Below are 26,369 nucleotides of genomic sequence, written 5' to 3'. Positions count from 1 at the left end.
GGCATTGAGATGTTAAAATAATCTTAAAATAAATTCCTCAAGTATATAGCCTTTAGTAGTAATATTAACAATATAACAACAATTAAGAAAAAACATCAGCAGCAGTACAGCACATAAATAGCTAACCGTCCTGCCTCTGGAGTCAGACTGCCTGGGCTCCAATCCTGACTCTACTACTCACCAAGTGTAAAATATTCAACAAGGTGCTCAATATCTGTTTCCTTTTTTAACAGTAAAATAGGGGCTTTTGAAAGGGGGGAGGATGAAATGAATAAATTCAAATAAAATGCTTAGAATAGTGCCTAGCATGTAGTACAAATTCCATATATATTACACAGTAGTAATAGTAGGAGTAAGGGTAATTGTTGTAGTAACATTTTTTCCAATGCCAACTACATATTTCATTCAGTCCTTGAAATTACTCTACTGTCGCCTCTACCTTGCGGTAGAAGGACTAATGTTACCCAACTGAACTTGGGTCGGCTTCCCTAACATGCAGCAAAGCCAATCTGCTGATGCTAGGTTGCACTAAAAAAGTACAGCATTTTTCACAGGGTGCCAAGCAAGGAGAATGGGCAACTAGTTCTCAAAAGACCCCATCCCCATCAGTGGCATTCAGGGGACGATTTTTAAAGGCGACATTAGGAATGAGGATTACACGTTGTGTGATCAGCTTGTGGACATTTTTTCTGATTGGCTGCTGATGAGGTAACAGGGTGATGTTTCAGGAACCTTAATTATCAGCCTGGTTCCAACCAGTCTGGGGTCTGTGTGCTTGTGGTCAGCATGTAGTCACCATCCTCCACTTTCTTTTGGTGAGGTGGGGGAAGGTCTTAGATTCTGAGGAACAAATCAAAGATATGCATCAGATCTTTATCTGTATCCCTTCAGGAGGAAGCAGGGGTCCTGTGACTGTTTTTTGTTTTGTTTTTTGTTTTAACATTTTTATTGGAGTATAACTGCTTTACAATGGTGTGTTAGTTTCTGCTTTATAACAAACTGAATCAGTTATACATATACATATGTTCCCATATCTCTTCCCTCTTATGTCTCCCTCCCACCCTCACTCCCACCCTCCCTATCCCACCCCTCTAGGTGGTCACAAAGCACCGAGCTGATCTCCCTGTGCTATGCGGCTGCTTCCCACTAGCTAGCTATTTTACATTTGGTAGTGTATATATGTCAATGCCACTCTCTCACTTTGTCCCAGCTTACCCTTCCCCCTTCCCATGAGCTCAAGTCCATTCTCTACGTCTGCATCTTTATTCCTGTCCTGCCCGTAGGTTTGTCAGAACCATTTTTTTTTAGATTCCATATATATATGTGTTACCATATGGTATTCGTTTTTCTTTCTTTCTTTTTTTTTCCATCGTATCCCAGCGCTTGAGGATAGAACCTGCAGACTGGAAGCCACTGGTACCGAAGACATAACGCCGAGGGTGTCAGAGCCCTTTCCCTCTACCTCTGTACATTATGCGGACTGGGACCGCAAGCCCGATCCCAACCAAGAAAAGGAGGGTTATTTTTCTCTTTCTGACTTACTTCACTCTGTATGACAGACTCTAGGTCCATCCACCTCACTACAAATATCTCAATGTCGTTTCTTTTTATGGCTGAGTAATATTCCATTGTACATATGTGCCACATCTTTATCCATTCATCTGTTGATGGACACTTAGGTTACTTCCATGTCCTGCCTATTGTAAATAGAGCTGCAATGAACATTGTGGTACATGACTCTTTTTGAATTATGGTTTTCTCAGGGTATATGCCCAGTAGTGGGATTGCTGGGTCATATGATAGTTCTATTTTTAGTTTTTTAAGGAACCTCCATACTGTTCTCCATAGTGCCTGTATCAATTTACATTCCCACCAACAGTGCAAGAGAGGTGGTTCCCTTTTCTCCACACCCTCTCCAGAATTTATTGTTTGTAGATTTTTTAATGATGGCCATTCTGACTGGTGTGAGGTGATACCTCATTGTAGATTTGATTTGCATTTCTCCAATGATTAGTGATGTTGAGCATCCTTTCATACGTTAGTTGGCAATCTCTATATCTTCTTTCGAGAAATGTCTATTTATGTCTTTTGCCTATTTTTGGATTTGGTTTGTTTGTTTGCCATTAAGCTGCATGAGCTGCTTTTATATTTTGGAGGTTAATCCTTTGTCAGTTGCTTTGTTTGAAAATATTTTCTCCCAATCTGAGGGCTGTCTTTTCATCTTGTTTATGGTTTCCTTTGCTGTGCAAAAGCTTTTAAGTTACATTAGGTCCCATTAGTTTATTTATTTATTTATTTATTTATTTATTTATTTATTTATTTGCGGTATGCAGGCCTCTCACTGTTGTGGCCTCTCCCGTTGCGGAGCACAGGCTCCGGATGCGCAGGCTCAGCGGCCATGGCTCATGGGCCTAGCCACTCCGCGGCATGTGGGGTATTCCCAGACTGGGGCACGAACCCGTGTCCCCTGCATCGGCAGGCGGACTCTCAACCACTGCGCCACCAGGGAATCCCCCATTTGTTTATTTTTGTTTTTATTTCCATTCCTCTAGGAGGTGGGTCAAAAAGGATCTTACTGTGATTTATGTCATAGAGTGTTCTGCCTATGATTTCCTCTAAGAGTTTGATAGTGTCTGGCCTTACATTTAGGTCGTTAATCCATTTTGAGTCTACTTTTGTGTATGGTGTTAGAGAGTGTTCTAATTTCATTCTTTTACATGTAGCTGTTCAGTTTTTCCAGCACCATTTATTGAAGAGGCTCTCTATTCTCCATTGTATATTCTTGCCTCCTTTATCAAAGATAAGGTGACCATATGTGTGTGGGTTTACCTCTGGGTTTCTCTCCTCTTCCACTGATATATATTTCTTTTCTTGTGCCAGTCCCACACTGTCTTGATTACTGTAGCTTTATAGTATAGTCTGAAGTCAGGAAGCCTGATTCCTCCAGCTCTGTATTTCTTTCTCAAAATTGCTTTGGCTATTTGGGGTCTCTTTTGTTTCCATATACATTGTGAAATTTCTTGTCCTAGTTCTGTGAAAAATGACATTGGTAGTTTGATAGGAATTGCATTGAATCTGTAGATTGCTTTGGGTGGTAAAATCATTTTCACAATGTTGATTCTTCCAATCCAAGAACATGGTATATCGCTCCATCTGTTTGTACCATCTTTAATTTCTTTCGTCAGTGTCTTATAGTTTTCTGCATACAGATCATGTGTCTCCTTAGGTAGGTTTATTCCTAGGGTTTTGTTTTTTGTTTTTTGTTTTTTGCAGTACCTGGGCCTCTCGCTGTTGTGGCCTCTCCCATTGTGGAGCACAGGCTCTGGACATGCAGGCTCAGCAGCCATGGCTCACGGGCCCAGCCACTCCGCGGCATATGGGATCTTCCCAGACCGGGTCACGAACCCGTGTCCTCTGCATCGGCAGGTGGACTCTCAACAATTTCGCCACCAGGGAAGCACTTTTCCTAGGTGTTTTATTCTTATTGTTGCAATGGTAAATGGGAGTTTTTCCTTAATTTCTTTTTCAGATTTTTCATCATTAGTGTCTTGGAATGCAAGAGATTTCTGTGCATTAATTTTGTATCCTGCTACTTTACCAAATTCATTGATTAGCTCTAGTAGTTTTCTGGTAGCATCTTTAGGATTCTCCATGTATAGTATCATGTGATCTGCAAACAGTGATAGTTTTACTTCTTTTCCAATTAGGATTCCTTTTATTTCTTTTTCTTCTCTGATTGCTGTGGCTAAGAGTTCCAAAACAATGTTGAATAATAGTGGTGAGAGTGGGCAACCTTGTCTTGTTCCTGATCTTAGTGGAAATGGTTTCAGTTTTTCAACATTGGGAACAATGTTGGCTGTAGGTTTGTCATATATGGCCTTTATTATGTTGAGGTAAGATTGTTATTTAAAGCTTGTTTCCTTATTTATTTTCATTTTGGATGATCTGTCCATTGGTGAATGTGGGGTGTTAAAAGTCCCCTACTATGATTGTGTTACTGTTGATTTCCTCTTTTATGGCTATTAGCGTTTGCCTTTGCATTGAGGTGCTCCTATGTTGCGTGCATAAATATTTACAATTGTTATATCTTCTTCTTGGATTGATCCCTTGATCATTATGTAATGTCCTTCTTTGTCTCTTGTCGTAGTCCTTATTTTATTTATTTATTTATTTATTTATTTATATTTTTATTTTTTTTGCGATACGCGGGCCTCTCACTGTTGTGGCCTCTCCCGTTGCGGAGCACAGGCTCCGGACGCGCAGGCTCAGCAGCCATGGCTCACAGGCCCAGCCGCTCCCCGGCATGTGGGATCCTCCCGGACCAGGGCACGAACTCGTGTCCCCTGCATCGGCAGGTGGACTCTCAACCACTGCGCCACCAGGGAAACCCGTAGTCCTTATTTTAAAGTCTATTTTGTCAGTTATGAGAATTGCTGCTCCATGTTTCTTTTGATTTCCATTTGCATGGAATATCTTTTTCCATCCCCTCACTTTCAGTCTGTATGTGTCTCTAGGTCTGAAGTGGGTCTCTTGTAGACAGCATATATATGGGTCTTGCTTTTGTATCCATTCAGCCAATCTGTGTCTTTTGGTGGGAGCATTTAGTCCATTTACATTTAAGGTAATTATCAATATGTATGTTCCTATTCCCATTTTCTTAATTGTTTTGGGTTCGTTATTGTAGGTCTTTTCCTTCTGTTGTGTTTCTTGCCTAGAGAAGTTCCTTTAGCATTTGTTGTAAAGCTGGTTTGGTGGTGCTGAATTCTCTTAACTTTTGCTTGTCTGTAAAGCTTTTAATTTCTCTGTTTAATCTGAATGAGATCCTTGCTGGGTAGAGTAGTCTTGGTTGTAGGTTTTTCCCTTTCTTCACTTTAAATATGTCCTGCCACTCCCTTCTGGCTTGCAGAGTTTCTGCTGAAAGATCAGCTGTTAAACATATGGGCATTCCCTTGTTTGTTATTCATTGCTTTTCCCCTGCTGCTTTTAATATTGTTTTAGTATTTAATTTTTGATAGTTTGATTAATACATGTCTCGGCGTGTTTCTCCTTAGATTTATCCTGTATGGGACTCTCTGCAATTCCTGGACTTGATTGACTATTTCCTTTCCTTTGTTAGGGAAGTTTTCAACTATAATCTCTTCAAATATTTTCTCAGCCTCTCTCTTTCTCTGTTCTTCTCCTGGGACCTGTATAATTTAAATGTTGGTGGGGTTTTTTTTGTTTTTTTTTTTGTGCTACGCGGGCCTCTCACTGTTGTGGCCTCTCCCATTGCAGAGCACAGGCTCCGGATGTGCAGGCTTAGTGGCCATGGCTCATGGGCCTAGCTGCTCCACGGCATGTGGGATCTTCCTGGACCGGAGCATGAACCCTTGTCCCCTGCATCAGCAGGCTGACTCTCAACCACTGCACCACCAGGGAAGTCCAAATGTTGGCGTGTTTAATGTTGTCCCAGAGATCTCTGAGACTGTTCTTTATGCTGCTCTGCAGTAGTTATTTCCACTATTTCTTATTCCAGGTCACTTATCCATTCTTCTGACTCAGTTATTCTGCTATGGATTCCTTCTAGAGAATTTGTAGTTTCATTTGTGTTGTTCATCATTGTTTGCTTGCTCTTTAGTTCTTCTAGGTCCTTGTTAAATGTTTCTTGTATTTTCTCCATTCTATTTCTAAGATTTTGGATCTTCTTTAGTATCATTACTCTGAATTCTTTTTCAGGTAGACTGCCTACTTCCTCTTCCTTTGTTCTGGTGGGTTTTTACCTTGCTCCTGCATCTGCTGTGTGTTTCTCTGTCTTCTCATTTTGCTTAACTTACTGTGTTTGAGATCTCCTTTTTGCAGGCTGCAATTCATAGTTCCCATTGTTTTTGGTGTCTGCCCCCAGTGTGTAAGGTTGGTTCAGTGGGTTGTGTAGGCTTCCTGTTGGAGGGGACTGGTGACTCTGTTCTGGTGGATGAGGCTGGTTCTTGTCTTTCTGGTGGGCAGGACTGTGAGCAGTAGTGTGTTTTGGGGTGTCTGTGAACTTAGTATGATTTTAGGTAGCCTCTCTGCTTATGGGTGGGGTTGTGTTCCTGTCTTGCTAGTTGTTTGGCATGGTGTGTCCAGCACTGGATCTTGCTGGTTGTTAAGTGGAGCTGTGTCTTAGCGTCGAGACGGAGATCTCTGGGAGAACTCTCGCCGATTGATATTACGTGGGGCTGTGAGGTCTCTGGTGGTTTAATGTCCTTCATTCAGCTCTCCCACTTCAGAGGCTCAGGCCTGACACCTGGCCAGAGCACCAAGACCCTTTCAGACACACGGCTGCTAGTGTTGGAGGGCCTCCTGCAGAGGCAAATGGTGGCTGTTACTCACTGGGGTCAAGGACACTGGCAGCAGAAGTTCTGGGAAGTACTCCTCCCTCACATTCCTTTGCTGCTTTGTCTTTGTCTAGGAAAGCTTCAGGTGATCAGGGGAGGTACAGCCCAAACTCAAGGTGTTCCTGACAGTGCTCAGAAAACTGAGGAAGCATCAGTCTTGAGCAGGAAGCCAGTTCCATTCAAGATCGGCCTATGGACCTGGCCAGTCCCTGGGGACTTGGTGTGACTCTGTTTTATGAGCTGTTGTTAAAGCTATCATTTCTTTTCTTGCTTGACTTTTTTTCCTTTGTTTCTGCATTCCCTCACTTCTCTAACTAGTAACTGCTTGAATCTGCTCTTTGAAACTTGGGCAAGACCAAACAAGAAGCAGGGGCTGTGGAGGGGCTTGTACTTGGGAAGACCCCACAGGGTCCTGCTTGGGTTCACTGAGAAGTAGTTTTGCCTGAAGTCACATAGCTGTGAATATGATACTGGCTTAAAACCTCAAGATGTGGCTCCACCTTATATTGCACTGCTCTTTCAGTGAGTGCCATAAGTTTAGGTCTTTTGAATTCAAGCTGTCTATTTTTCCACCAAACTGCACTTCTCTCCTACCATGAATGAGAACATTTTCAGATGGCAGATGACTCATTAATGCTGTTTGACTCAGAATATAATCATCAGCCTTTACATCTGCCTCTCTGTTTTGCTCTGGGCCCTATTCCTTTCCTCTTTGCCCTGGCCCTAGAGAACACTCTTGTCATTCTTTGCTTGCCTCCGGTTTCAAATCAGTGTCAAAATACTCTTAGAAAGTAATAGAATCCTGAGCTGAGAGTTCCAGCTTCCCGAGGATTCTTCCTAATAAATAGCCTCTTAGCACGTCTGTTTCATAGACCTTTGTGGGAAATTTGCATTTTGATAGAGAAGATGAAAAGCCTTAACCTACAGACTGACTATCTAATGATAGTATATCAGGTACAAGAGGGCAATGCCCTCTAGGGTAAAACACAATTAAAGAGGAATAAAAAAGTTTTTCCAGAGATCCTCTGATCTCAGCCTGTAGGCAAATGGTGTCCCAGATAATAGCACACCTACAGAAGTCTCTACTATGCAGTGAAATAGAACGTGATAACCTTCATGTTTTAGAAGGTGGCAGTTCTGATTCTTAATTTAACCTCACTAGTGATTTTCATAACTAAAGTTTACAAATTATCTGCAATGGCCTATTATATGAAAAACTGGCCCTCCACACCAGTGTGGGCTTCAGCATAGGTGGGCTTGAGCATGATGTGAGTGTATGGATGGAGGACATAATAGATACTTTTACAATTGACCCTTGAACAACACTAGTTTGAACCTAGGAGGTCCACTTATGCATGGGTTTTTTCAAGAATAAATACTACAGTTTTACACGAACCCAGAACCGCATTGATTGAATCCACAGATACAGAAGACCGCCTATAAGTTTTACACAGATTTTCAACTATGTGGAAGATCAGTGCCCCTAACCCCCACGTTGTTCCAAGAGTCAACTCTGCTCTTGTCTCTCTCAAGGGAAAGGCAGTGCTCTGGGAGCCTAGTACTGTCTTAGATAATGGATGTGCCACTGTAGGAAATCTGGAATTATTGGCATAATTGAAACATACACACATGTAAGGTGACTTTTCTAATGCTTCATCATATGAAGGACTTAGAGGTCTGGGGAAATACTTTGGTTGCATTTAATGAGTACATGTGTAAAAGAGGCTTGGGTATGTTGAAATATTCACTTAAGAACTTATGGAGTATTCTGAAAAAGAATGTGTGTATGTATATATGTAACTGTATCACTTTGTCCACCTGAAACTAACACAACATTATAAATCAACTATACTCCAATATAAGATAAAAATTAAATTAAAAATTAAAAAAAGAACTTATGGAGCATTACTGAAGTACAAGCCTTTTGTTATATTAAACTATTGAAGTCTTTGACAAGACTAAAATTCTAAGTCCTTTAACAAGATGGAAAAATATCAGTTGAATCTTGAAAAAGACAGAAAAGCCATCTTCTCTCTGGATGCTTCGTTTGAAATGATGAAAAACGAAATTAGGCTAGAGGCTTAAGTTTTATAACTATCCCTCTTTAGAACAATAGAGGTTTTTTTCTTTTCTTTCTCTTAGATAAGGCAAAAGAGATAATAGAGGGTGGCTCAGGAGACATATTAGCTTAAGATCAAAGTAACAAGAGTATGTGTATGCTTAGAGGCCAGTGTTCTAGAAAGGAATAGAGCCTAGAATGTTTCCAAAAGTAGATGGCAACAAAGGGGAAAAAAAAGAAAAAGGGAAGAAACCCACAACAAATCTGATTAAAAAGAAAATGGGATAATGGATTCAAGAGAATATGTAGTTGATCATTCACTTTTATACATAGCTCAAAATTTGGAACAATGGAATATCATGACTGGTTTTTCTTTTGCTTTTGGACACATTTTGTCATTCCTTTTGCAGAAGTGAGTGGAATGTGACATAGAGGTTGCTATAGTTACTCATTTTTAATGAGTTTCAAGACTTATCCAACCAAATGGCTTTCTTACCCTCAAAATTTTTAGAGGGTAGTAGAGGGGAAATTTGTGACTGAAAAATGACTCATCATAACACAAATTTAAAAAATAATTAAAAGATACTTCAGGGATAAAATTTTAATTTATTGAACCATGATTTATTCTTTGATTTATTCTTGTGAAGTATATGATTTGAGGACATTTAAATAACACTTATTTGAGTAAAAGATAATTAATCCCTTAAAATGATTTTTTTGTTGCGAGTTTATAACACAACATATCTATTAATAATCAACAATATGTGATGGTAAAAAATTCAAATACAATTTACAAAAATCAAAATATGGGCTTCCCTGGTGGCGCAGTGGTTGAGAGTCCGCCTGCCGATGCAGGGGACACGGGTTCGTGCCCCGATCCCGGAGGATCCCACATGCCGTGGAGCGGCTGGGCCCGCGAGCCATGGCCGCGGAGCCTGTGTGTCCGGAGCCTGTGCTCCGCAACGGGAGAGGCCACAGCAGTGAGAGGCCCGCGTACAGCAAAAAAAAAAAAAAAAAAAAAAAAAAATCAAAATATTCTATCACTTTAGAAAGAAAAATAGTTTTAGAATATTTAGCTCCCCCAAATTTTAAATTAACTTTCACAGTAGGAAAAAAAAATTTATACTATACTTATGAAAGGAGACTATACACTTTCTAGTCCAGAAGCAAATGAAGGATGTTCAGAGAAAGTGACAAAATCTCATTATTTAGGAAACCAAAATAAGAGAGGTTAATGGTTAAAACTAATAAGCATGATTTCAGACATCTTTCATGCTAATGATGAGGACATTCAGTATGTTGGAAACCTACAGAAAAATTAGAGGAAAAACAAAATGAGAATAATTTGGCCAAGATAGGCTTGATATATTCATGACAATAGACATTAGCACTCCTTAAGCTGGATTCCCAGTACAACCTGGCAAAATTCTGTTTGATTATTCCTCCTTCAAAGTGAGCCCAACGGTAAATAGCCACTATAATCATGGCTTAAGTTAACGTTTCCAGGTCTTTATTAGTGTAATGTAAAATATTTACATAAATATTTTATTGCTTAAAATAATTCCAGAGCTACAGAAATACTAAAAATGACGTTTAGGCCCACTGCTCAGTAAGAAACATTCTAAACCAAATTTAGGTATATGTCCATCTATCTACCTTAGAATTAAAGAGTTACAGAAAAAAGAGCACTTCTTTTAGCAACTTCACACTTGAACCCCAACCAAAAATGATATATATATAAAGTCCTCCTACACTTTAGTTCTGTGAAAGAGGAATAGACAGAAAAGTATAGCCTTTTATAAGAGTTTACTTGGGTGAATAAATGTTATTTCAGTTTTTAATTTTCTTTTACGTCTCAGGAAAATCAACTTAATTCTGAAGCTAGAACTGTGATGTTGATACAATAGCCACTAGCTATAATGCTTTACTAGTCTGAAATGAGAGGTGCTACAAGTATAAAGTACATGCCAAATCAAAAGACTTAATCTAAAAAAAAGTAGAATACTGTATTAATTTTTAGATTCATTACATTTTAACTTGGTGATATTTTGGATGTATTGGATTAAATAACTCATCAGTTTCTCTTTACCTTTTTAATATTGCTACCAGAAAATTTAAGATTACACATGTGGCTCACATTATATTTCTCCGGGATAATGCTAATTTAGACCAAGAGGTCCTTAAGTACGGAATTGTCAGCAAGGTTAGCTATTTCGACATTTTTTTCCTTTGAGAAATGATGTTATATAAGTTGATGGGGTTTCTAAGGAAATTTGCAGAGCCTGCTTAGCTCATTATTGCAAACAGAGTGATCACTGCCACAAGCCTAGTTATGATCCATCACCATACAGCTGACCCCCTTCATCCACTTTGCCCAGTCTCTCTCCCCTCTGGTAACCACTAATCTGGTCTCTGTATTAATGAGTTGGCTTTTGTTTTATTTTGGTTTTTGAGATTCCACATATGAATGAAATCATACAGTATTTGTCTTTCTCTGACTTACTTCACTTAGCATAACACCTTCAAGGTCCATCCATGTTAACCTTCAAGGTCCATCCATGTTGTTGCAAATAGCAGGATTTCATTCTCTTTTATTGGTAGGTAGTATTTTATTGCATATATATAGTACAGCTTCTTTATCCATTCATCCGTCAGTGGATACTTAAGTTGTTTCCATAACTTCCATTCATCCATGAGTGGATACTTAAGTTGTTTCTTGGCTATTATAAATAATGCTGCAATCAACATAGGGGTGCATATATCTTTTTAAACTAGTGTTTATATGTAAATACCCAGAAGTGGAATAGCTGGGTCATATGGTAGTTCTATTCCTAATTTTTGGAGTAATCTTCATACTGTTTTCCATGCTGGCTGCAACAATTTACAGTCCCATCAACAGCATATGAGGATTCCCTTTTCTCCATAACCTCTCCAATGTTTGTTATTTTTGTATTTTTGATATTAGCCATTCAGCTGGTGTGAGGTGATACTTCATTGTGGTTTTGATTTGAATGTCCCTGATGGTTAGTGATATTGAACATTTTTTCATGTGTATGTTGGCCATTCAGTATGTAATCTTTGGAAAAATGTCAATGCAGGTCCTCTGACCATTTTGTAATTTTTTTTTTGAGTTGCATGAGTTCTTTATGTTGAATATTAACCCTTTATTGGATAAATTATTTGTAAATATCTTATCCCATTCAGTAGGTTACCTTTTAGTTTTGATGATGGTTTTCTTTGCTGGGCAGAAGCTTTTTAGTATGATGTAGTCCCGCTTGTTTATTTTTCTTTTGTTTCCCTCGACTTTTGGTGTCATATCCACAAAAATGTTACTAAGACTGATGTCAGTGAGGTTACTGCCTATGTTTTCTTCTAGGAATTCTATGGTTTCAAGTCTTATGTTCAAGCCTTTAATCCATTTTCAATTAATTTTTATGTATACTCTTAGTTGTTTAATTTCATTCTTTTGCTTGTGGCTGTCCAGTTTTCTGACATCATTTATTGAAGAACGCATTGTGTGTCACCTGCCCCTTTGTCATATAGTAATTGTATGTGTAGGTTTGTTTCTAGGCTGTCTGTTCCACTGATCTGTGTCTGTTTTTGTGCCACTACCATCCTGTTTTGATTACTACAGCTTTGTAATATAGTTTGAAATTGGCACGTGTGATACCTCCAGCTGTGTTCTTTCTCAAAGTGGTTTTGGTTATTCGGGATTCTTTGTGGTTCCATACAAATTTTAGAATTCTTTTGTTCCAGTTCTTTGAAGTATGACATTGGCATTTTGATAGGGGTTTGCATTGAACTTTACCTAGTATGGATGTTTTAACAATATTAATTCTTCCAGTCCATGAGCATCGAATATCTTTCCAACTATCTGTCTTCTTTAATTTCTTTCATCACTGTCATAGTTTTCAGTGTACAGGTCTTTTACCTCCTTGGTTTAATTTATTTCTAGGTATTTTATTCTTCCTTGATGCAATTATAAATGTGGTTGTTTTCTTAATTTCTTTCATAGTTTTCTAGTATTGTATAGAAACACCACAGATTTCTGTATATTGATTTTGTAACGTGTCTTTACTGAATTTATTTATTAGTCCTAACAATTTTTTGGTGGAGTCTTTAATGTTCTCTAAATACAGTATCATGTCATCTGCAAACGGTAACAATTTTACTTCTGCCTATCTGATTTGGATACCTTTTATTTTTTGCCTAATTGTTGTGGCTAGGACTTCCAGTAATATGTTGAATAAAAGTGAAAGTGACCATCTTTGTTCCTGACCTTAGAGGAAAAGCTGAAAGCTTTTCACCACTGAGTATGACGTTAGCTGTGGGTTTGTCGTATATGGCCTTTATTATGTTTAAGGTACATTCCTTTCATACCACTTGAGTTTTTATCGTAACTGGATATTGAATTTTGTCAAATGCTTTTTCTGCATCTATTAAGATGATCATATGATTTTTATCCTTCATTTTGTTAATGTGTATCCTGTAAATGTTGAATCATCCTTGTGTCTCTAGAAAAAATAAATCCCACTTGATCATGATGTATGGTCCTTTTAATGTATTGTTGAATTCAGTTTGCTAGTATTTTGCTGAGGAATTCTGTATCTATGGTCATCAAGGATACTGTTGTATACTTTTCCTTTTTTCTGGTGTCCTTCTCTGGTTTTGGTATCAGGATAGTGTTGGCTTTGTAAAATGTATTTGGAAGATTTTCTTCCTCTTCAATTTTTTGGAAGAGTTTTGAGAAGGACAGGTACTAAATCTTTGAATGTTTTGTAGAATTTGCCAGTAAAGCTGTCTGGTCCTGGGGCTTTTGTTTGTAGGGAGATTTTGATTACTATTTTAATCTTCTTGCTAGTAATCAAGTCTATTTAGATTTTATATTTCTTCATGATTCAGTCTTGGAAGAGTGTATGTCTAGGAATTTATCCATTTCTTCTAGGTTGTCCAAATTGTTGGCATATAATTGCCCATAGTGGTCTCTCATAATCCTTTGTCTTTCTGTGGTACCAGTTGTAACTTCTCTTTTATTTCTGATTTTGAGTCCTCTTTTTTCTTAGTCTAGCTAAAGGTTTGTTTATTTTGTTCCTTTTCAAAGAACCAGCTCTTAGTTTTACTGATCTTTTTAAATGTTTTTTAGTCCTTATTTCATTTATTTCTACTCTAATCTTTATTATTTCCTTCCTTCTACTAACTCTGGGCATCATTTTTTTCTTCTAGTTTCTTTAAATGTGAAGTTAGATTGTTTATTTGGGGTTTTTTCTTGTTTCTTGAGGAACTCTGTATTGCTATGATCTTCTCTCTTATGACACTTTTGCTGCATCCCATAGTTTTTGGTATGTTGTATTTCTGTTTTCATATAGCTCTAGGTATTAATTTCTTCTTTGATTTATTTGACCCATTGTGGTTCAGTAGCTTGTTGTTTGTTCACATTTTTGTGGTTTTTCCCTCTTTTTTCTTGTGATTGACTTCTAGTTTCATACCATTGTGGTTGGAGAAGATGCTTGATATAATTTCAATCTTCTTAAATTTATTGAGGCTTGTTTTGTGACCTAACATGCGATGTATCCTGAAGAATGTTCCCTTTGCACTTGAGAAGCACTTGAGAAGAATCTGTATCCTGCAGGTTTTGGATGGAATGTTACATATATATGTAATGTTTTATATATATATATATATATATGTAATGTTATATATATATGTAGTATACATATATATGTATATATAAAATATGGTATGGAGAGAGAGGGAGAGTGATTGTGTGTGTGTGTGTATGTGTCAATCTAGTCTAATGTGGCTTATGTTTTTTTACTGATTTTCTGCCTGGATGATCTAACCATTTTTAAATTTATTTATTTTTGCCTGCATTGGGTCTATGTTGCTGCACATGGGCTTTCTCTAGTTGTAGCAAGCAGGGGCTACTCTTCGTTTTGGTATGTGGACTTCTCATTCCAGTGGTTTCTCTTGTTGTGGAGCATGGGCTCTAGGTGCGCAGGCTTCAGTAGTTGTGGCACGTGGGCTCAGTAGTTGTGGCTCACGGGCTCTAGAGTGCAGGCTTAGTAGTTGTGGTGTACGGGCTTAATTGCTCTGCAGGATGTTGGATCTTCCCGGACCAGGGATCAAACCCTTGTCCCCTGCATTGGCAGGCAGATTCCCAACCACTGTGCCACCAGGGAAGTCCCTCTATCCATGATGTAAGCAGGGTGTTAAAGTTCCCAAATATTGTATGGCTTTCAATTTCTCCCTTTATGTCTGTAATATTTGCTTTATATATCTTGGTGCTCCTTTGAGTGCATATACATTTACAAATGTTATATCTCCTTAATGGATTGACCCCTTTATCACTATGTAATTTTCTTCATTGTCTTTTATTACAGTCTTTGTTTTAAAGTCTATTTTGTCTGATATGAATATAGCTACTCCAGCTTTTTCTTTTCATTTCCATTTGCATGAAATATCTTTTTCCATTTCTTAGCTTTCAGTCTGTGTGTGCCCTTTCTTTTGAAGTGAGTCTCTTGTAAGCAGTGTATAGATGGGTCTTGTGATTTTAATCTCTTCAGCCATTTTACGTCATTTGGTGAATTTAGTCCATTTACGTTTAAAGTAGTTATTGACAGGATGTGCTTATTGCCATTTTAATTGTTTTCTGTCTGTTTTGGTAGCTTCTTTGTTTCTTCTTTTTCTCTCTTCCCTTGTGTTTTGTTGTCTTTCTTTAGCATTATATTTATATTTTTTTCTCCTTTTATTTTGTGTGTTTATTATAAGTATTTTCTTTGGGGTTATCATGAAGTGCACATGTAACACTCTATGTAAATAGTTGCCTGTTGAAGTTGGTAGCAACTTAAATTTGAACACATTCCATACCTTTATTTTTTAAACTCCACCCCCACCCCATGCTTTATACTTTCAGTGACACTTTTTACATCTTTGTTTTATGCATCCCTTGACTAATTATAGTAATTTTAGTTAACTTTACTACTTTTTTGTTTTAACCTTCATGCTTGCTGTATAAGTGATTGATCCACTACTTGTATATATTTACCTTTTACAGTGAGGTTTCTACTTTTATAAGTTTTCTTGTTCTTAATTAGCACCATTTCTTTTCTTAAAGAAGTCCCTTTAACATTTCTTGTTAAGGTTGACTTAGTGGTGATGAACTTCTTTAGCTTTTGTTTTCTGGGAAACTCTTGATCTCATTTTTAATTCTGAATGATAACCTTGTTGTGGGAGGTATTTTTTCCTTTCATCACTTTGAATATGTTATGGCACTCCCTTCTAGCCTAGAAAGTTTCTGCTGAAAAAACTTAGAGCCTCATAGAATTTCCCTTGTACAAAATAAGTTATTTTTCTCTTGCTGCTTTTAGTAGTCTCACTTTATCCCTAACTTTTACCATTTTAATTGTAATGTGTCTTGGTGTGTGTCTTCTTGGGTTCATCGTATTTGGAACTCTCTGGGATTCCTGGACTTGAATGTCTGTTCCATCTACAGGTTAGGAAAGTTTTCAGCTACTATTTTTTCAAATAGTTTTTCTGGCCCTTTCTTGCTCTCTTCTCCTTCTGTGACCCCTATTATGCAAATGTTTTTCCACTTGATGTTGTTCTGAAGGTTCCTTAAGGTATTTCCACTTTTTTTTTTTTTTGCCATACGTGAGCCTCTCACTGTTGTGGCCTCTCCCGTTGCAGAGCACAGGCTCCGGACGCGCAGGCTCAGCGGCCATGGCTTACGGGCCCAGCCGCTCTGCGGCATGTGGGATCTTCCCAGACTGGGGCACGAACCTGTGTCCCCTGCATCAACAAGCAGACTCTCAACCACTGCGCCACCAGGGCAGCCCTCCACTTTTTAAAAATTCTTTTTTTTCATTTTGCTGCTCTGTCTGGGTGATTTCCTTTGTTTTATATTCTAGCTCACTGATTTGTCCTTCTCCCTCATCCAGTCTCCTGTTGAACCCCTCTAGTGTATTTTTTAGTTCAGTTATCACTTCTGTTTGTTCCTATAGTTTCTGTCTCTTTGTTGAAATTCTCATGTTTGTCCGTTCTTCTCCTGATTTCTTGGTGAGCAAGTTTTTGACCGTTATTCTGAACTCTTTACCAGGTAGATTGTTTATGTCCATTTTCTTCTTTTCCTGAGGTTTTGCCTTGTCATTTTGATTGGAATATTGTTTCCACATTTTGCCTAATTCTCTGTGTTTGTTTATATGTATTAGGTAAATCAGCTCTCTCTCCCAGTCTTGAAAGAGTGGGCTTATTCAGGAGATATCTTGTGGGGCTCAGAAGTTAACTCCCAACTGGCCACTAGAGCCAGGCATTCAAGGGCTGTCCCCTATGTGGGCTATGTGTGCCCTCCTGCAATGGGAGGGCTGCAGGGTGCTAGTGGAAGGGACTGGACCCAGCCTGGCCGCAGGGTCTGGCCAAGGTTACTGTGGAGTGCTGGTAGGTGGGGTTATTTCTTGGCCAGTTGTGAGGCCTGACTGAGCCACAGGGTGGGTGAGTCTCTCAGTGGGACATGCACACGAGCACTAACAGGTTATAGGGAGAATTCCAAAATGCCTTCCACCAGTGCTGGTATTAGTAAGGTAGCCTGAGGTCACAAAAATGGCTCCCACCAGTGTACCTGTCCCCAGGGAATGTCCCAACTGGTTCCTGCCTCCAGATGTCTCGAGATTAGTAAGTGGGTCACCTTCACCTATGGTCCATGAGCTTTTCAGTCTAGTGTTTTTGCACTCTTTTCATGTCATGGGAATTGTGTGGGGGTCCTTTGTGAGCAAGATTTCTGTTCCCTGGAGCTCTGTGGTTTTCCTGCATGTATTCTCTGTTGGTTTTCAGAGCCAGGTGTTTTGGGGGCTTGTCTCTCTTGTGCAGGATCTAAGGGTTGGGATGCCTGTTGTGGAGCTTGAACCCCTTCCTCCTCAGGAAAATGATCCATACCTTTGTGGTCCCTCCCTGTTGGCGATTACCACAGCTGGGGTGTGGTTTTTACCTTGGTGAGACTGTCTCTCTGCCTTTCCCACCCATCTTGATTCTATCCTTCTACTCTTTGTTTTGGAGGCTCTGTTCATCTAATTTTCAGGTCCCTTTATGAGGGAATTACTTCATATGTAGTTGCAGATTTGTTGTGTCTGTGGGTACGTTCAGGAACTTCTACGCTGCTATCTTGAATCCTCCAGAAAAATAACGTTTGACATAAGAAATTTATATTCCTTTTTATTAATTACACGTAACCATAATTAAAGTTCAGTGAAAATCTCTAATCCAGTGAGAAATAGTTTAAATCAATTGTTCTCAAACTTTAGTGTACATCAGAAACATCTGGAGGGTTTATTAAAACACTGGCAGCTGGGCCCCATATCCAGTTTCTGATTCAAATATCTGGGGTGGGATCTGAGAATTTGCATTTCTAAACTTCCCCGTGACACTGCTGCTGCTGTTGGTAGGGGAACCACATTTTGAGGACTACCAAGCTAATTTTTTCCTCAGTGATCAAAAAGCATATCAGTAAAAACAGTTTTTCTTTAGGTTTACCAGTTTTTGTAGTCTCACATAAAAAAATAATAGACAAAAATTATATAAACAAAACATCTATTCTAAAACTAAGCATTATTCCCCTAAGAAAATTGTTGTTGTGTAAGAAATTCATCTCTCAAAGTAACATATATGTAGTTTTTATTCTCAACAGTCAACTTTTTTTCTTTAAAAGCTTCTTTTTATTTCTAACTTGAAAAGGATGCCAGATTAATTCTTTGTGCTTTACATGGGAGAAAATTAGTTTTAAACATCCTATGCTGAGGCAATATATGGTTATATCATCATGTGAAGGCATGAAACTTCCTAAAGGATCAATGTTTTTCAGTGCCATTTTCTCAGTTCATAACCAAAACGAACAACACTTTTTTCTTCAGGATTTCATCACGTTTTTATCACTTGGAATTGAGGTTTTGTGTTAGCTTAGTATTTCTGTGGTAAAATCATTTAAATCTCTGAAACAGATTAACAAAATACACCTGTCACCTTCAAAAATCAAATTCATGAAAGTTACAATGTTATGCAGTTTCAAATGTATTTCCACTCAGTAAAACTTAATTTTGTTCTTAGAACATTCTATTGGGAAGCAGTTTTGCATCCTATATATTTTAGCCTGCAAATAGTATCATTTTGACAATTATTCCATTGAAATCTAGTTCCAGTGTTCAATGTTTAGTACTTATCTTTTTATATTTCACAGTTGTTAGTATCTGAGCGATTATTGCATAACACCTAGTTTAAACTCAGACTCCTTTGTTATTCCAGGTTCTCTACAATCTGAAGTTAATCCATTTGCTCATAATTATTTCCTCAACATAAACCTTTGTAAAATTTTAGTTTACAGACCTTCAGATTTGCCTTGTGATGTCTTGCTTCTGAGCCACAACCTGAAATTTCCTGCTGTCCCCGCTCTTGGCCTGTAAATCCTACCCACCTACCTCCATAAAGTCTTTCCTTACTAAATCAGATCTGACTAAACACTTAATATTGGACATGTGCTATTAGCTAACTTCGCCTGTGTTAAAAATAAATAACTACCATTGGCATGATTGCTCTTTACCAGGACCTGAAATAGGTCATTTACCTACCATAATCATCAAAAGGATTAGGTACTATTATCATTCCCGTGTTAATGTTGAAAGCTCAAGCTCAGGGAGGTGAAGTAACTTGTCCAGTGAAGTAGCTATTAAGTTGCAGAGCTGGAATTCCATTCCAGGTCTCTGTATCTTGCAAAGTCAAGTACATATAACCAACTACTATGTTGTATTGCGTGGCAGCCTCCAAATTATGACTGGGGTATATATTTTGTGTAAAAAAAAGCATCTTAGTGTACAAAAGGAATACTTAGAATTACTTATGCTTTGATTGGAATTCAGCTCATTAAAGTTGTATATTTAAAAAGGAACCTGATTTTTTAAACCTAAATGCCCAAATCATTAAGCCTCTTATTTTCTTTATGAATCTAGTAATTTGGTGTTAACATTTAAAAATCACTTTCACTTTGATAAATACATAGCTAATAGATTTGGCAGATTAAGTGCCTTGAGATACTTAAAAGCATTTACAGTAAAGTTTAATTAAATTTCTTTAGATATTTCAGACTATAGTCCCAGATTTATCTGATTTTTCTCAAGCCCTTCAAACAACTGACAGGGAAGTTTGTCAATCTGTATACCTGCATTTTTCTAAACATGTAAGCAATGCTTTTAAATCTAATAAAGGAAACTTTAAAATTTAGTAACTCATATTCTCCTGAGTATATCTAACATATTTAAAAGCATAAACAAAGCATTATTGAAGATGCACTATTATTTCAAATACATTGCTACATGTACTTAACCCTCCTAAAATTTATTCTTAAGTAATTATGAAAAAAATAACTTATTTTCACACTTTGTGGAGGTAACAAGACTTTTTATGGAGGTAACAACGTATTAAAAGTGGTGATGAGGCAGAATTACATCTTGGTAGGACTGAGCCACTTGGTTGAAGATTTAGGATCATGGTGGAATCAATCATCCTTTAAAATTAGTGCTAGAACAGGGAGTGCTGAGGAAATCTCTCAAGGCTATTTGACCTTAGCTGGCATTTATTGAGCTAGATTTCTTTTAGAAATGGGAATCTTCAAATCCCCTGCCTTCCGTTTTTGCCATCTGGTGTCTTATTCACTAACCTCATCTATTCATTGAACCAGGGTATCTTTCATAGATTTTATTACATAATTTGAGATTCTTCACTACCTAACCACATTGCAATTAATTTAATCAATGAATTAAATTGTGAGATTTTTGTCCTTAAGAGATTTGCAGCCTGGCGTTTCTTTACATATGTTTAGAAACTCATTTTTGTCCTTTCTTTAACACATCTTACATCTCATAGTATTTGCCATGATGCTGCAAAAAATCACTGCTACATCTTATAAATATTTCCTGGGTATGTAAGTAGAATCATATCTAAGATTTGATTAATTTCTTCTATTTAACCAATTCATATAAACATTCCAAGTACACATATAAATGTTATATAGTATATTTATTTTTAAGTACTTTTACTGTTTAATTTGACAATAAAAAATGCTTAGTACTTAATTCTTATAAATCTAACAAACATAATGATTATTATTTCATTTGCTTCAATGATATATTTACTCATTTCAAATTAAAATCATAAGTCTAAATCAATTCCTCATTAACACAATTGCATTAGAATCACAATGTTGGCCTGCTACTCTGATAGACAGGATTTTTTGACCATTATAAATAGATAAAACAAAATATATAAAAAGTTTTTCATATAAATATATTAATATTATGGTTTCGATTTACTTAAAATTTATTAATTTTGAATCATTCAGGGATTAAAAGGTGCTTACACCTCGGGGGAAGTGGTTGAGGCTATACCATAATCAATGATAAAGATTATGTTGTTTTCTCATATTTTCCATGTCTATTTTTTGTATCAATATTATGTTTACCTTGTAAAAGCAGGTAGGAAGTAAATATCTTTGAATTCCTTGAAATATTTTATGTAATATTAAAATTATCAGGGTTTTTTGAGTATTTGCAGAAGTCATCTGTAAAACTGCCCAGATTTGATACTTCTTTCTAGGAAGATACTAAATTACTGAGGCATTTCCTTTAATGATCTTTAAAACATTCAGTTTGGATCTGCTGCATCTATAAATATGCCTCTCTTTTCATTTCTAATACTGACAACTGTTTCTTCTCTTTTCCTTAGTAAATATTTCCAGTTGATAATAACTATCAAACTACCAACTTTTAAATTTGCTGCCCTCTGATTTTGGTTTTCTTTCCAGTGTCTTCTGCTCTGATACTGCTTTTATATTTTCTTTGGGATTATTTGTTCTTCATCTCGACTTTGAAAGTTGGAACCTCCTGCTCATTAAATTTTGGTCTTTCTCTTCTGTAAATTCATGGCTATAAGGTTACACATTTCTGTCTGAATATCTCTTTAGCTATATCCCACAGATTCTGACATTATCTATTTATCATTAACAAATTTCACTATAGTCTCTTTGCATGGATTATCTGGAAGTATTTCTAAATATCTGTCCTTCCTTGTTTTCTTTTTGTCTCAGATTTTAACTGAACTCCACTGTGGTTACAGATCATGTTCTGTATTTTTCTGTAATTCTTTAAAATATATCAATAGTTATTTTATAGCATAGTACATGGTTACTTTTCATAGGCATTTCATACCTGATTGCAAATAATTTCATTGTGCAGTTATTGGAAACAGAATTCTTCAGATGTCTGTTAAAATAGAACTATAGAAGAAGATTAGTTCCTTTGTTTGAGCAGAGGGAGAGTGATAACTTTTTATTTCTATATTTGTTTTATCCTGATGGTAAGCATGAAGTTTCTGGATTAGATGCAGCCTGATTATTTACATAGCGATCTAGTGCTGATTCCCATGACTCATTTTTCTTTTGGGACAATATGATGAGGGCATATATTACCCTATATGTAAAGAGTAGGGGCTCTTTAGGAGGGGAGAGGACTTGAGAATTATGAATCTTGGAGCTTGTCTAGGGACTCTTGCATAAATGTCTTTCATCCCCTGCAGGAAAGGGAGAGAAAATTTTGCTCTCTACTGCAAACAAATCCTCTCTGGGAAGGGAGCGGGGAGGTCCCTTGGTTGTTACAACCCTTTCCAATAGAAACAAATGGCTCCAGGAAAGAGACATTTGTATATCTCTTCTGGATATTTTACTATTTGTAATGTCTAAGGCTTGTTTTCTATTCACTAATGTTGAACTCAGGTTACCTATAATGTTTGCTCAGAAGCCCTCACTATACAGAGATAAGGAAATATTAGTTTCCCAATGGAGAGACCCCACCTATCCTTAAACCTGCCTCGGCAGCCTGAGTCATGTGGGAAAGTAGCCCCAATTCCAAGTTGCTGGTTATTGTTCAGTAGGAGGTATTACTTTGGGATCTCAGCCGCAATCAATTTGGAGGTTTAGAATTCCTCTCTCTGACACCCAGCTACTCCACAGCATGTCATTCTTTCAGCCTCTACTCTGTTCATGATGGTAGTGAGGTGTGAGATGGTGTGGGAGTAAGAGACTCCCTCTAGATTTTGGAAGTAATAAGTTAGTGCTCTCCTCACGCTACTTCCACTTAGACTATTTCCTACTAAAATATATCAAAATTTTAGGTAGTGATTAGAACCATGAAAACAGAAAACAAAGTTCAATGATTCAACTGACTTTATGCAAAGCTAAATTAAATTAACTGCATAAATATTAGAATTGATAAAGCTGGATTTTACATTTAGCATTTCTCTTAATGCCATCTTTTTAATGTTTTTCTCAGTGAACTATAAGACAATAAGTGCAAACTCAATAGAAACTGAACTCAAAGGCATAAATTTAAACAATATAGGGAATATTCATAGTGAATAATGATCAAGACAATGAAGTTACAACTTAGTGAATAAAAACAAAATGAGTTCTCTATAAAAACAATAATAAGCAACCAAACACAATCGTATTACATTAAGAAAAAGTGGCATTTCTTTCCTAATCTTCATTTCATAACCACAATAAAAATATGAAAATATCCCAATTTCAGAACATTCCAAGCAATACAGATAAAATTCTAAGTGATCTACCCAATTGTAATTTTTTAAAAGCATGTTTTTATGCTATTTAAAAAAATTTAAAGATAATTTGGGTATTTTTTAAGTTTTAATTTTTCCATTATATATTCATGGAATAAATATTTAAAATAAATAATTTGGTCAAAATTTTAATGTTCATTTTTCTTAACTAGAGAAAAAATATTCAATTATACTTTAAAACTATAGCAGCTAAACTAAATTTGTCTTTCTCCTCATATCTTGGGAATTATGAACTTGAACAATTCTTGTTTGTTTTTGCTTTTGAAAGGTTTGGTTGGCTCTTAGCAATATATAAACAGTCCATTCACTTTAGTTATAAGTGAGGTATGCCTGATGTTTTTTAGTTTGATTTACATATTTAGACCTAATACTAGATTTTGATACAAGGCATGGCTGCTTTCTCATTGTTTTATCTGAAACCACATTTTTCTCAAATTGTTATTACTGTTTTTATGTGTATTAAATCAAATTTTAGCCTAGGCTCAACAGATCTCTAATTAAGCAGATACATGTAATGAGATCGAGGCATTAGGCAATAGTTCTTCCCTTCTATGTGTATTTGAGAATGACATCAATAGGAATTTCATGATGCCTTGATTATGCTTTGTGAAAATTCTGTAAAACTTGATGTGGAATATGCTTCCTGTTTCCTTTTCCAGCCAGTACAAAATTCTCTTAGACTTCCCCTTTTTATTTCTGCTATTAAGTTAAAGTAGTTGATCACTGTGGGTTATACTTCAAAGGAAAACCAGTGTCTAATGGGCAATAGAATAGATATTACTACATCCCAATTTTCTTCACCTGATGTAATAGGATTTTAATAATGTATATAATTATGTCCTTCATACACATTCAGAATACATGTAAATATTTAAGCTGTTAATACATGTTTGGCAGTACACTCTTTCCAGTCATTGGACTAAAGCAGTGGTCCTCAAACTTTTAGCCTGCATGAGAGTCATTTAGAGGGCTTACAAAGATTCCTTACAGAATATTATTTTAGCCAAATTTTATGTGTGTGAAAGGGAGGGCAGATATACCTATGTAATATGTTAGAATCATCTACATAAAATTATAGAAATTAGATGTTAATCAAAATCCATAATTATATATGCCAGGGAGCAGTATTTACTTTCTAAGATGTACTAATAATTTACACAAATCTAGCAGTAGCTGGTTTGTTTTCCCATCGACATGTATGTTTTTACTTGAGAAGCATGCACCTGTCACTGTCGTTAAACTCTGATGAATCTTGATATATGTTTTCCTTCTGTTCTATTTTGACTGACTTGGTACCCATAAGAACATGTAGGAATGATGGATGTTGATTTTAGATTGATGAACTCTGATTGCTGTGTCAGTGAACTACTTCTTAATTGGCCTCATTCTTTCAAAACCTTTCCTATACAGTTGTTTTTAGTGGTTATGTATCTTTTGAGTGTGTGTGGAAGTAATCTGACAGTGTTCTTTTTTTCATCTTATTCTTTTGAGAGGAAAGTATGACAGATTAAGTACATTCATGAGTTTTCAAAATATTTACTAAGATAATTTAAAAATTATACCAGTATCAACTGTCATTTTTTAAATGAGCTTTATAAAAATGTGCTGTCCTTTGCTTGTAAAAGATCAAGTACAACATGGTAGAAAGAGTTGAACAAGAATAATGAGAGGATTGCAAAACAATGAATTGCAAAAAAATTCTTGCATTAGTGTGTACATTTAATCGGTTTTCTTAATACTTCAGCTTAAAGTTACCCTAGTAACCTGGTGATTAAAAATATTTCTGGAAGAAGCAATTGAGAAAGCCTGTCAACTATTAGGAACTTTAATCTAAGAGCAATGATCCAGGGGGAAAAACATGCCTGCCCTTCCTTTGGATAAAGTGATAGCCTCAGAAATAGGATGGGCATAAGATAAAAGGAATTGGGATAGATAGGAGGAAACGTTTCCTGGAGAGAGGTTTGTTGGACTTTGCAGTGCTGAGGCTGTGAAAATTGTACCTCTGAGATTATCTTTGGCAGACCTTTGCTGAATTTAGATAATTTAATGTTCATTCATTCTGATGGCAAAATGCCAGAGCTTCCCAGTTTGTGTTCCTTGGCACACTGCAGGGCCTCAAATGGTTACAGATGTGCCAGCATAGTGATCCCTTCAGCCTTAGCAGTTCTTGTATAAGCCTGGGACAACTGAATTCAAAAGTCATGTCCTTCAGTCTTGAGCTGGCCCTGCCATTTTACTTCAAGTTGCCTGAATTATTATCATTTTCTATGTCTGATATATATATTTTTTCAAAGGTAGACAAGATGGCTCCTTGAGGTTCTGTCTCTTAAGACAAGCCAGTCTACTTGCCGTCCTCCACCATGCTAATCAATTTCTAGTTTTATGGCTTCCATGTCTAGAATGCCTTCCTCCTTCCAAACTACTGTGTGCAAAGTATTTCTTAAATAAAGCACAAGAAATATGATCCATAATGAAAACACTGTTAACTGAATGATATTATAACTTAACAACTTCTGTTCAAAGAATGACCTTAAAAACGAAGTGAAAAGTTATGCCTTAGGCTGGGAAAAATCCATAAGAAATAAAGACAAACTAATAAACTATGGACATAGGAAAGGAACAGACAGTTCACCAAACAGGAAACCTAGAAGGTCAACAAGCATCTGTAAGGTGCTTAACTTTCTAAGCAAATTAAAACAACAGTGAGATTCCAACTCATGGTATAATACTGGAAAAATCGATGACCCTAAAAGTAGATGAGGATGTGAAGAAACAGAAAGTCCTGTATTAGTGAGAGCAGATTAGAGAGCATTTGGTAAAGTTGGTTAAGTTGATAAAGTTGGTAAAGTAGCTTGTAAAGTTGAAGATGTAGGCACAGCAATTTCACTTCTAGGTATCTATTCTAGAGAACACTTTACACCTGTGCAAAAGGATGTTCATTTAACAAAATTATAAAAACTGGTATAACTATTCTTTAAGCATTGTAACAGATTAACAGAATAACCCTTAAAATGAATGAACTAGATTGAAGTGTATCAACATATATAAATACAAAAACAATGAAAAATGAGAAAAGGCAACCAGAAAATTATAGGTACTGCATGATACTATTTATTCAAAGTTTCAAGACTTACAAAATGTATTTTTTTTAAATGGATAACATATGCAGTTCAATGCATGGGAATGATACATACCAACTTTGTAGCAGTGTTTACCTTTGGGGAGGGAGAGGATAGAAGGGGGGATGGGTATTAGCTGGAATTAAAACATTTCATAAAAATAAAGGAAAT

This window comes from Mesoplodon mirus (genome assembly GCF_964341445.2).
Source record: "Mesoplodon mirus genome assembly, chromosome: 6".
In the NCBI taxonomy this organism is placed as follows: Eukaryota; Metazoa; Chordata; class Mammalia; order Artiodactyla; family Ziphiidae; genus Mesoplodon; species Mesoplodon mirus.
Note: the sequence above shows the minus strand (reverse complement) of the source record.